Source organism: Euprymna scolopes, chromosome 29, assembly GCF_053919585.1.
Source record: "Euprymna scolopes isolate OS-2025 chromosome 29, ASM5391958v1, whole genome shotgun sequence".
Lineage (NCBI taxonomy): Eukaryota > Metazoa > Mollusca > Cephalopoda > Sepiida > Sepiolidae > Euprymna > Euprymna scolopes.
In genome coordinates this window covers 15,236,565-15,247,194 of record NC_136510.1, presented here as the reverse complement: position 1 = coordinate 15,247,194, position 10,630 = coordinate 15,236,565, and the positions used below count along the sequence as shown (strand labels likewise).

General features: G+C 29.5%; 1 protein-coding gene across 9 annotated transcripts in view; it reads right to left on the bottom strand.

Moving 5' to 3' along the window:
* The window catches only part of LOC145252501 (rab11 family-interacting protein 4A-like), a 302,623-nt gene that overhangs the window by 122,385 nt on the left and 169,608 nt on the right, over nucleotides 1-10,630 (bottom strand). The gene's annotated exons all lie outside the window — the stretch shown is intronic.

Below are 10,630 nucleotides of genomic sequence, written 5' to 3'. Positions count from 1 at the left end.
TTTTGCACTAATTATATTATATATATATATATATATATATATATATATATATATATATATATATATATATATATATATATATAAGGTTAAAATGTTCTTACTTTTCTGAGGTGCCTGTGTTGGAAATATTCAAAATTAACAATTATATGATCGTTCCTGCGCTACGAAACAGATACTGTCAAGAGTGAACGTTTTGACATATGGAAATAAATAAATAGTAAGATGAATAACATCTTGGAACTTGGAATATAGCTGTTATATATACATATATTTTAATTTCAAGGCAATGGAAGCCAGTTTACTCTTCCGAACTCCATATGCCATCCATCACAAATACACATTAGACAATCATCACTGTCTAAGGAGACATAAATCCTGGAGCTGCTTTGATCTGAGAGGTTAATTTGATTAATCTTCTTACTTACTCCACTCCTCACACACCCATTTATACCAAAGCAGACACCTAAGATTGAAAATTACTTGTGTTTTTTTTTTTTTTAATATATTTATTGTCTCTTGATATTTTCTATTTTAATGCGCACAGACACACACATGAAACGAAATTGGAAATTAAAAGACGTTTCAATTATACCAGTCATTATAGGAGCAACTGGGCTTATGAAAAAGAACTTTAAAAAGTACATATCAAGCATACCCGGTGAACCAAGTGCAAGTGAAATACAAACGATTGCACTGAAAGGGACGGCTAGAATCCTGAAAAGATCTCTTGGTTGGACTCACTAAAATAAGGGTAAATGTCAGACATCTGGTTGGATGTCCCACCCCCTAGAAGAAAAAGTTTAAGAAAAATGAAAAAAAAAAAAAAAAAAAAAAAAAAGAAAAAAGAAAAAGAAAAAAGAGAACTTGAATGCCTTCTAAACACTATTGAGTGTCTAAGGTCTCTGTACAACCTGGCACGAAAATACTTTTCCCTACAAGTAAACACTGACTAAATATTCAAAATCAAATAGTATTGTCAACACAATATTTCCTGTATTACTAAGCCTAACACTGGCTTTTACGAAGAATGGTGCACCTTCTCCAAGTGATGTTACCTCAAGAGAAAGCGAGAGACATGTATCTGCTCACACAATAGGTGATACAGTGATAATTTGATTAGTTAAATTGATACTGCTAGATTCAAAGCACGTATGAGATCTGGAAGGCAGAGGAAATTACAACAATCTTATCAGTCAGTAGATTAATGTCAAAAAGGGATCCGTAAGAGCATGACACTATGCAGCAATAAATCCCTGTGTTTATTCCTCTTTTATATATATATATATATATATATATATATATATATATCGGGGAGGGAGGGCATCTCAAAGTGGCTTCAACATTTTTTACTTCATGTAGCAAAGGTTTTTTCAAGAGTGAAACGAGAAATTAAAAAGTGGAGAAAGTATCACAGTGAGTTTTTTTCATTTTTTTTTCGGCAGATTTATTTTTTTTATCCTATCACTCATATGTGTGTGTATATATATATATATATATATATATATATATATATATATATATATATATATATATATATATAAGTAATTATTATTTATTTATTTATTTATTTTTTTGTTAAAAAGGGTGTCAGACTTTAAAATAAATCACAAAAAAATATTTTTATTATTTAAATATGTAGTTTATTCCGAAGATTAATTTTTAGCATTTATAATTTAAATACAATTTCGGGAATATAGCCCTTGTGTATATAATGTAATCTAGAGCCCAGGTTTTAACAAACTCTACACATTAAATTAGGCTGTATTTTTGCAATAACGCATTGAAGGTTGTCTTCCAACTGGTCTATTATGTCTGGTTTATCAGCATAGGCATGGGACTTTACATATTCCCAAATAAATATATATATGTGGGCGATGAGAGCAATTTGGAAGCATATGTGAATGTGAAAGGAACTTTTAGAACAAGATGCAATCTGAACTTTGAACAAAAAAAAAAAAAAAAATGGTCAAATGACAGTGTGCCGTGCAGAGAGCTGCAGACATAGCAGCGAAAAGAAAAGCAAAGATTTAAAAAGCCCACATGACGGCGACTGGACTTGAGCAGAAGCGTCGACATGGGAGGAGAAAAGGCATGTGTTCGACACGGCAGAGTTTTGTTAATGAAATAGCGAACGAAGAGACTTGTAAAACCAATATGCAATGTGTTGTTTGGAAAGTACCATGAATAAATGCCTTTTATTTCAACTTTAAAAAAGCAGAGTTGAATTTCTTTCCTTTGTTTCTTTGCGAGACCTCCATGCACAACGTCAGGTCCATGTTAAAATGTTACGATGCCTATTTTTATTCCACCTGAATGAATCAGAGGGTATTGCAAATTACATTGTTCTGACTGAACTTATGCATTCATGACCTGAAAGTTTCATCTCTGTGTGTTAGATAATAGCCGTGTAGAAGTAGCTAATTATCTATTTATCTATCTTTTTATATATCTATATAATTATCTATCTGTCTAATAATGAGTGGACAACAGAGATTTTAATCGTCATGTTTTGACAGGTTGTCAAACTTTATCGAATTCTGTGACCCGTCAGTTTTCACTGGAAAGTATCCGAACGGGGATGGACGTGACGTGTCACGGTTTGCACAAGCATAGTGTTGAATTGGGTTAGAGATGCTGTGAAACTGGATGGACTAAACGGATCTCCCTCAGAATGAAGACATAGAAAATTTCACAAGCTGAGAGTCCATCGATCTCTCCCTCCTGCTGTGACGAATACCTGAGAGTGAATAAAATATATAAAATCCTACAACATCTTCGTCTATGTCTTGCGGAGTATCTTCTTTAAAACAGGTCCGGCTGCCCAAGATGGTTGAAGAAGCTCCCAGAAGCAGAAACAGGTATGTCGTCATGTTACGTGTATTATATGTTCTGACATGCATGTATCTATCAAGACTAGCCGAGTCATGGGCCGTTAAGACAGACATTTAGTGAGGACAACAGTTCCTTATATACTACAATGTACATACATATGGTCCGTTATAATAAGAACACTACAGACATTTATTTAGTGCCACGTACACACACACACAACACACTATGTACATTTGCATACGCCCTGTTAATTAAAGAATACATAAGAAATGATTTAGATAAAAACAAAACACAATACAACATACATTTACTTTGGTCTTAATACAACATTTATTGCAGATATTGATGCTGTGAGGTTAAGGAATCAACTCCTGTCATGGACATGCGTCAGAAATAGATACGCGTCCTTGAATTAATCAATGCAGAAAAAATTGAACCAATCAACATTCACCAGCACCTGTTGAACTTTTATGAAGCCAATGCAGGTTAGGAGATGGGTTCGTCAATTTGACTGGCGACAGATGTGAGTGATGAAGAACACTCTAGACTTTTTATAGCAGAGAGATAAAAAGAGGCTGGCAAAAGTGCATCAAGAATGGTGGTGACTATGTAGAAAAATAAATTTTGTAGCGCAAAAGGTTGCTTGTTTTAATGATACCACTCCTGTCTTTGCAGCTCTTTCAACTTTTTTTTTTTTTTTAGTTAAAAAATAGGAGGCTTTACTTTAGGAACAACCCTCGTAGTTTAAGAATGAATTCTGTGTATACAAATATATAAACATACTTAACTTTACAAAGATAGCAGTTTTACACATATATAGATGTACTTTACTGCAGTTTCACACTTCAATCAGAAGTGCCTCTGAATAGATCAATACATTATATACTTATATCATCACATAATATATTTTGTGATAATATATCTGTCACAATATTTTCTTAAATAATGCTCAATAAATAGGTAGAACTTAGTCCTTGTACGAAAATATGCTTTCAGTTCAGGCTTATAATATATATTTGATGAAAGTATTAATAAATAAAATTTATGATGTCAAAATGTTGTAATTAAGAATAATTTGCAATTAACTCACCAAGTGACCATCCTCTTACCAAGTCTTTATCACTTTATCTCAATTTCCCCTCCTGGTGTTATTCTATACAGTGTCTAACACCCCCACTATCTAACTCTCTCCATGCATTAACAGTCAAAGGCAATAAAACTATGGATTGAAATAATCTATCATAAACTACAGGAAATATCACTACATCGTAATACTATTTAACCAAATTAAAGATAGTTATATATTGTGGGTAGAAAGAGACTAATTTTGGATTATCTCTAGTTTAATTTAACCGACTTTGCAAACTAACTCTTTTCTAATTCAAACTATCTGACCTGAGCTCAACTAGATAAAAAGGCAATTTAAATATTTTTTATCACGGAGGGGGGGGGGGGTGACTCGAGACAAATGCAGTTTTTAGATTAATCAGCATTGCCATTTTTGTCGGTTTGGAAAAGAAAAGCAAGAATTTAAACAAACAAACAAACAAAAAAAAATTTAAAAAAAAAAACGAAAAAGAGAAATGTTCAGTGAAATTTGCTTCAAACAATTTGTTTGCAATTTGTAAAAAAAGCCACAGGATGTTAGAACACACAAGTTTGTTTTTTGTTCATTTTAAATTGGCAAAGCATTAAAATGCATAAGTAGAAAGCTTTAATGAAAAACACAATGGAATTATAAAGAAGAAATCAATCACTAAGTTTGGGAATTAAACAATAACCATTAAAAGGCTTATTTGATGCAAATACATTTCTAACGACTTGTCTTAACTTCATTGTTTTTTTGGGTTTTTTTCCTAAACTAAAAACATACCTAAACAAGATAAACATTTCAGAGCTTTTCACTTCTATATGGCATTCATTTTCTCACAAGCACTTTCAAAAAGAATCAATTTCACATTTGGGTGCATAATTAATGGTACAAAGTTGTGAGAAGGAAAACAATATCCAAGCAACCTAAAAGACACACAAATAACATAGAATAATGTTAGAAACTGTGTGCAACTTTTGGTAACAACATTCTTCCATCATGTATGATGAACTAATTCCTATGCATAGTTTGCATTTGTGATGCATATGTTGGAAAATTAAATGAATACTGTGCCCTAATCTCAAAATTCCACAATTTCAAAACCTTCACAACTCTAGAATTGCCTCTCTTGTATATATTAAAAGTAAAAATCAGAATTCTGACTTTAGTAGAGCATAATTCTACGATAGAATCTCACATAGAATAAATATAGGTCAAGCCAAAATACAGGCATTTTAATACCACAAATACTATGGTTATTAACATCAGCTCAATAGTTGATTATTTAGATCAAATAGAGCTATTATAAAGTAGGTTAAGATAAATAAAATGAACACATTATGTGTTCATTTTATCAATTCCAAGAATTGAAACAAATATTTGATATACGATCCTTTCTAAAACGATTTAAAATGTTTTATTTTGTATTATACTTTAAACGATTCCAAAAATCTTTCATAACATTACAAATAGAAGTCAAGCAAAAGAAACAAATTTTACAATCTAAAATATATATATACACACACAAGCTTTCCTATTAAAATGTTATCGTGGCTTTTATTGGGTGGGTTCCAAACAGTATTGTGATGTATTTTATTAAGTCATTATCAAGACTTTGAATATTTACGTGTCAATTCTGTCCTTTTTCTTGTTCTCAAGTAATGCTTGATACTATTTGTTTTTCGAACCAAATAAACCTTTTAAAGTGAGTAAAACCACTAAAATCTTTTCCAGAAGAGTAACATATCTTGCCTTTGATAGGATTTATTTGTTTTTTGACCACTTTTTTGTACCAATGTATTTTGTAAAACAAACCTTAAACTATGCTTGACAAAATACTAATTAAAGAAAACGTTCAGTTTGACGTTCTGTATAGATTTCACAATTTGACAAGCAACACTTGGAGAAACAATCAAGATGAGAATAGTAGTCCGAATAATCCAAATACAGAAATCATGGCAGTTAACTAATTAATTTCAGGATTTGTTATTTAACCATTAAAAAAAAAAAAAAAAAAAAAAAAACCAATGTGGCCTAATTACATTTTTTTTTGTTTTCATTCAATAAATTACAGAAAGCAAATTGATTTAAATCTGTCATTCTGATTAATTCATTTAATCTATTATTACGCAAACAATATCAACCATTGATCTTATCAGATTATCATCCTGCCCTCATTTGGTATCCATTTGGCTTGTCATTAAAAAAACAAACAAAAAAACTTGTTAATAATAAAAACACATCTTTAAAATTAATTTGTTAATTATTAATTAATCCAAATATTTAGTTTTAATTTGTGATTAACTTTAGTAAAACAATATTAGCTAATTAGTTTGCACTATTAAAAATGAAAACTAGAAAAAAAAAATACTCAGCCAATGTTTGCATTAATATTCATATAAAAATCTTAAAATTTTTCAAGTAATTTCATTTTTCATTTCTGATCTTAACACAAACACATAGATGAGGGGAAATGAAACTATGCAAAATAACATTTACTAACTGTATTGTTCAAAATAATGAATACAACAAACAAAAGATTATTTCCTTATTCAATTTCTTTTTTTTTTTTAAGTTAGCTTTTTTTTCTTCTTCTTCTTTTGCACAAACTGACAAATATTAACTTAGAATTAATCACACCATCACTAAAATGTCTATTTAAAATGTAACTTGAGCATCTAAGGACTTTTGATATGACTTATTTAGATAGGATTACACCAATACTATGGAGGTTTTCACACTAATAAAACTGGTTTGTCATTTAAAGAACAAACAAACACATTTGTTTGTAATAAAAACCCACCTTAAAAATGAAATGGTTATATATTTATTAATCCAAATATTTAGTCTTAATTTTTTGTGGTTAGCTCTAGTCGAAAAGAAAACATTGATTGTTGACTTTTTATTTAGAATGAAAAATTTATTTCAGAATTCATTTCAGGTGGTAAGGGTTGTTGGATTTGTTATTTGCTTTCTCGCTTCCTCTCACTACTGGTTTTGCCCAGGAGTTAGAAAAAGGATTTTATTATCCGATACCATTTGTGTGATGAAACAGATTGTATTTATATACAAAGAAATAAACATTAGTCTTCATCATACAGGGGAAATAACCCAAAAGACAAACTACTTTCAAACTGGAAATAGTTTGTCAAAGTGACGTGTAAAACAACAAAACTATTTCTTATAATGTATTACTATATTTACTAGTGATGGGACAATTCCAATATTTTTCCTGATTCTGATACAATTACTGATTCCGTGCTAAATTCCCGATTCCGATACAGTTACCGATTCCGATTCTTTATAAATCTCTAATTATTGAACTATAAGATTGTTATTTCCTCTGATTTTTGTCAAAACACATATTCAAAATGAAGATATTTTACTAAACGTCAAAATACACTTGTGAGGGATGATCTATCGATATTAGCTTTATAAATATTTACTATTTTATCATTATTACCAGCAGTGGAAAATTTTAGTTAAAAAAAAAAAAAAAAAAAAAAAAAAGAATAGGCATAAAATTTTTCGATTCCTCCAAATCTTCCGATTCCCGATTAATCGTCCCAACATTAATATTTACATAACTATAATTATTAACAAAAAATTAAAATGTAATCTGAGGTCACTCCCTTCTAACAATAAAAGTTGGAAAATCCTAAAATAAATCAATAAAAAGTATACAGAACTTTGAGATGATCACTATCGCAATAACTAGAAAAAAAAAAAAAAAAAAATTAACAGAATAACATTCCAACAAACTGAAAAATCAGAAAAACTTAAATGGCACTAAAAGATTATTTCTTTCAAATTAAATTTAAAATCATGATAAAAAAAAAAAAATTATTTTTGCAATATTAGTTATTTGAATTTGTTTTTATTTCCATAATTTAAAAGGCTGTCAAACATAAAAGTGAGAATGTGTGAGTACACTTCTCAACCTATATACTCAACGAATTTTTGATCTACAGATTTGAAATTGTATACACGGTATTCAAACACGTGCAAAGTTTTCATTTGGGGGGGGGAAAAAAAAAAGGATTGCTAAGGGGTCAAAATTGAAAATTTGGTACTGGTGGGGGTTGGGGGTGGTGTCACCAGATTTTTATTTGTTTGTCAACGGTTTCATGAATATGGATGTGCAAATTGTTCAGAATAATTAAGTTTGAAACCACTTTAAGAGATCGTGGCAAGCTGGTCTAATGTTATCGTACTTTACTCACTGTCTAGGTTTTGGTTTCAATCTCAGCTCGAGTTTTTTCTTTTTTTTTTTACTTACAAGTGAACTGTTTCGAAAAAAAAAAAAAAAAAAAACAATACCTGCATGCATATGTTTTTATTTCTTTCAATTTATTTTTACTTCATTTCATTTTGAAGGAATTTAATGTTATGTTTAATACCAAGCAACGCCGGGTACATCATCTAGTACATATATATATATATATATATATATATATATATATATAAAAGCAAAATGCAATTAACCTGTTTAGGAAAGTAAAGAAAACAAATTTTATAAAACGTAATAAATATTTTATAAAATATGTTTTTTGAAAAATATAGCCATTTTTATTTTTAAGTATTTTCTTTTAAACAGAATGAACTGATTTTACCAGTGATAAAGAATTAATTTGTTTCCAACCTTCAAAGTAATTTTAAATAATCCTATTATCTTTAGTGGGTGGTCCCTTATTTTTTTTATTTCAATGAAATACTTTGAGAACTTAAATTGGTTTTAAGCTGGCAATATTTCATAATTAAAATATTTATTTTTAGATGAAAGCTCCCCCCTCTTCATTAAAGAGATCATTTTCTATTAATCATGGATTTCATAAAATTGTATTCTTTTTGTCTTTGCATTCTGAATTTTTCACAATATTTTAGGAAAAACCTCAAATTATTTCATTTCTTCCAATCAAATTCTCTGAGCAATGAGACAGTCGTGTACGTAGTCCTAATTCAATGCCTACGTTTTCTATGTGTAAAATATATGAATTGAATAAAAACCTATTATCAATTTATATATAAAGTTATCTAGTCGGATTTTTAAAGTCAGACCCAAATAACATTTAAGTTGACAAATCAAACTTTGTTTATGACTAGCCAATTTTCATTTGTTATTGTTGTACCATGTTATTGGCAATAGAACATACTTTGCCACAATTCATTTAAAAAATTAAATAGTGTGACCCAAACAATGTATATTAATTTTATTATTAAACTAGCAGAGATACTCAGCATTGCCTAGTGCAAAAGTGTAACATATTTCTATTAAAACTTCTATCTCTCTCTCTCTCTCTCCTTCCCCCATCTTCACCCAGTCCATTCCTCTCTATGGATACATACACAAGTCGCCATAAAGGAAATAACCGAAAAAAAAAAAAATCAGTTAAAAAATACCAACTTTGTGGGTGTTTGTTGTGTGTTTTGCAAGTTTTAGGTGAACATACAAATTAGACATTTGCCCTTTATATAATAGATAAATTCTTCGAACAATAAGGGATACTATAGAACTGGGCTCATATTAAAGAGAAATAGTGAAAATTGATATTTACAACATCCATGATAAAAGCCAGATTTTCATAATTTTTAATAAAGATGAAAGCTTATTTAAGATATGATTTTTCTCATTGAAGATTAATTTTTACAAAATTCTTTGTTTATTATAAAAAAGAAAAAAGTTTATACTTGGTTTTTCATTTTTATAACTGAATTGATAGACTTTTACTCTCAATATGCAAAAACTTCCAAGATATTTAGTAAATTTTTTTTTTTTTAAACAGGTTTTAACAGAAATAACTTAAATATAATTGCAATTGGTTATTTTAAGATTTAATTCATGTAACCTCCGACCTTCTTTAAACGCATCTTGTCAAAGTCAGAAATCTTTCTGTCAAAATCAATTCCCAAGACTGGTTCCGAAGCGAAAATAATAAACACGCTGCGAATAGTAGTCTGATTAATGTAAACTATCAATCCTTTTCTAAAAAAAAATATTTTTCGAAACATTAAGTTCACAAGTTTGAAAAGACGCACCTTACGATCAGAGGTTACACATTGGTTGAAATGTGAAAATAACAAGCAAGAGGAGATTATGGTAAACAAATCCAACACAAATTCATCTTAAAATTCCTCAAACTACTGTTCTTATCTTAAGTATTATTCATATAACGTTTCAGTCGATATAATTTATGATCTTATTTCAGGCGCATCTTGTCAAACTTGCGAATCTGCACAGAATTTCTAACAGAACCCTTTATTTCACTCAAAATTAAGGGAAACTTTTACATGCAAATGTAGATATTTTTTAGCGTCCCATTAATGGGATGCTGGCAGGTAATGGGTTAAAAGGTTCTGTTCCTGATTTCAACAGAAAGATTCCTGAATTAGATAAGATGCACCTGAAGAATGTCAAAGGTTACATCGACTGAAACATACGAATAAGATGAGAACAGTAGTCCGAATAATCCAAATAATATGAATTACCAATCATCATCTCAAAAATTCAGAAATTCAAACAAGTTCATCTTAAAATAATAAAACTAATTTTAATTTACTGTCTTTTTATTTATTTTTAAAAATTTTTTTTAAGTATACAATTAAAATTTTCTAAAAAGACTGCATCCCAACAATACAAACACAACAACAACAACCACCTCGGACTAGCAGAAAACACAACCAAGATTGCACATCCAAGAAGACAGTTCT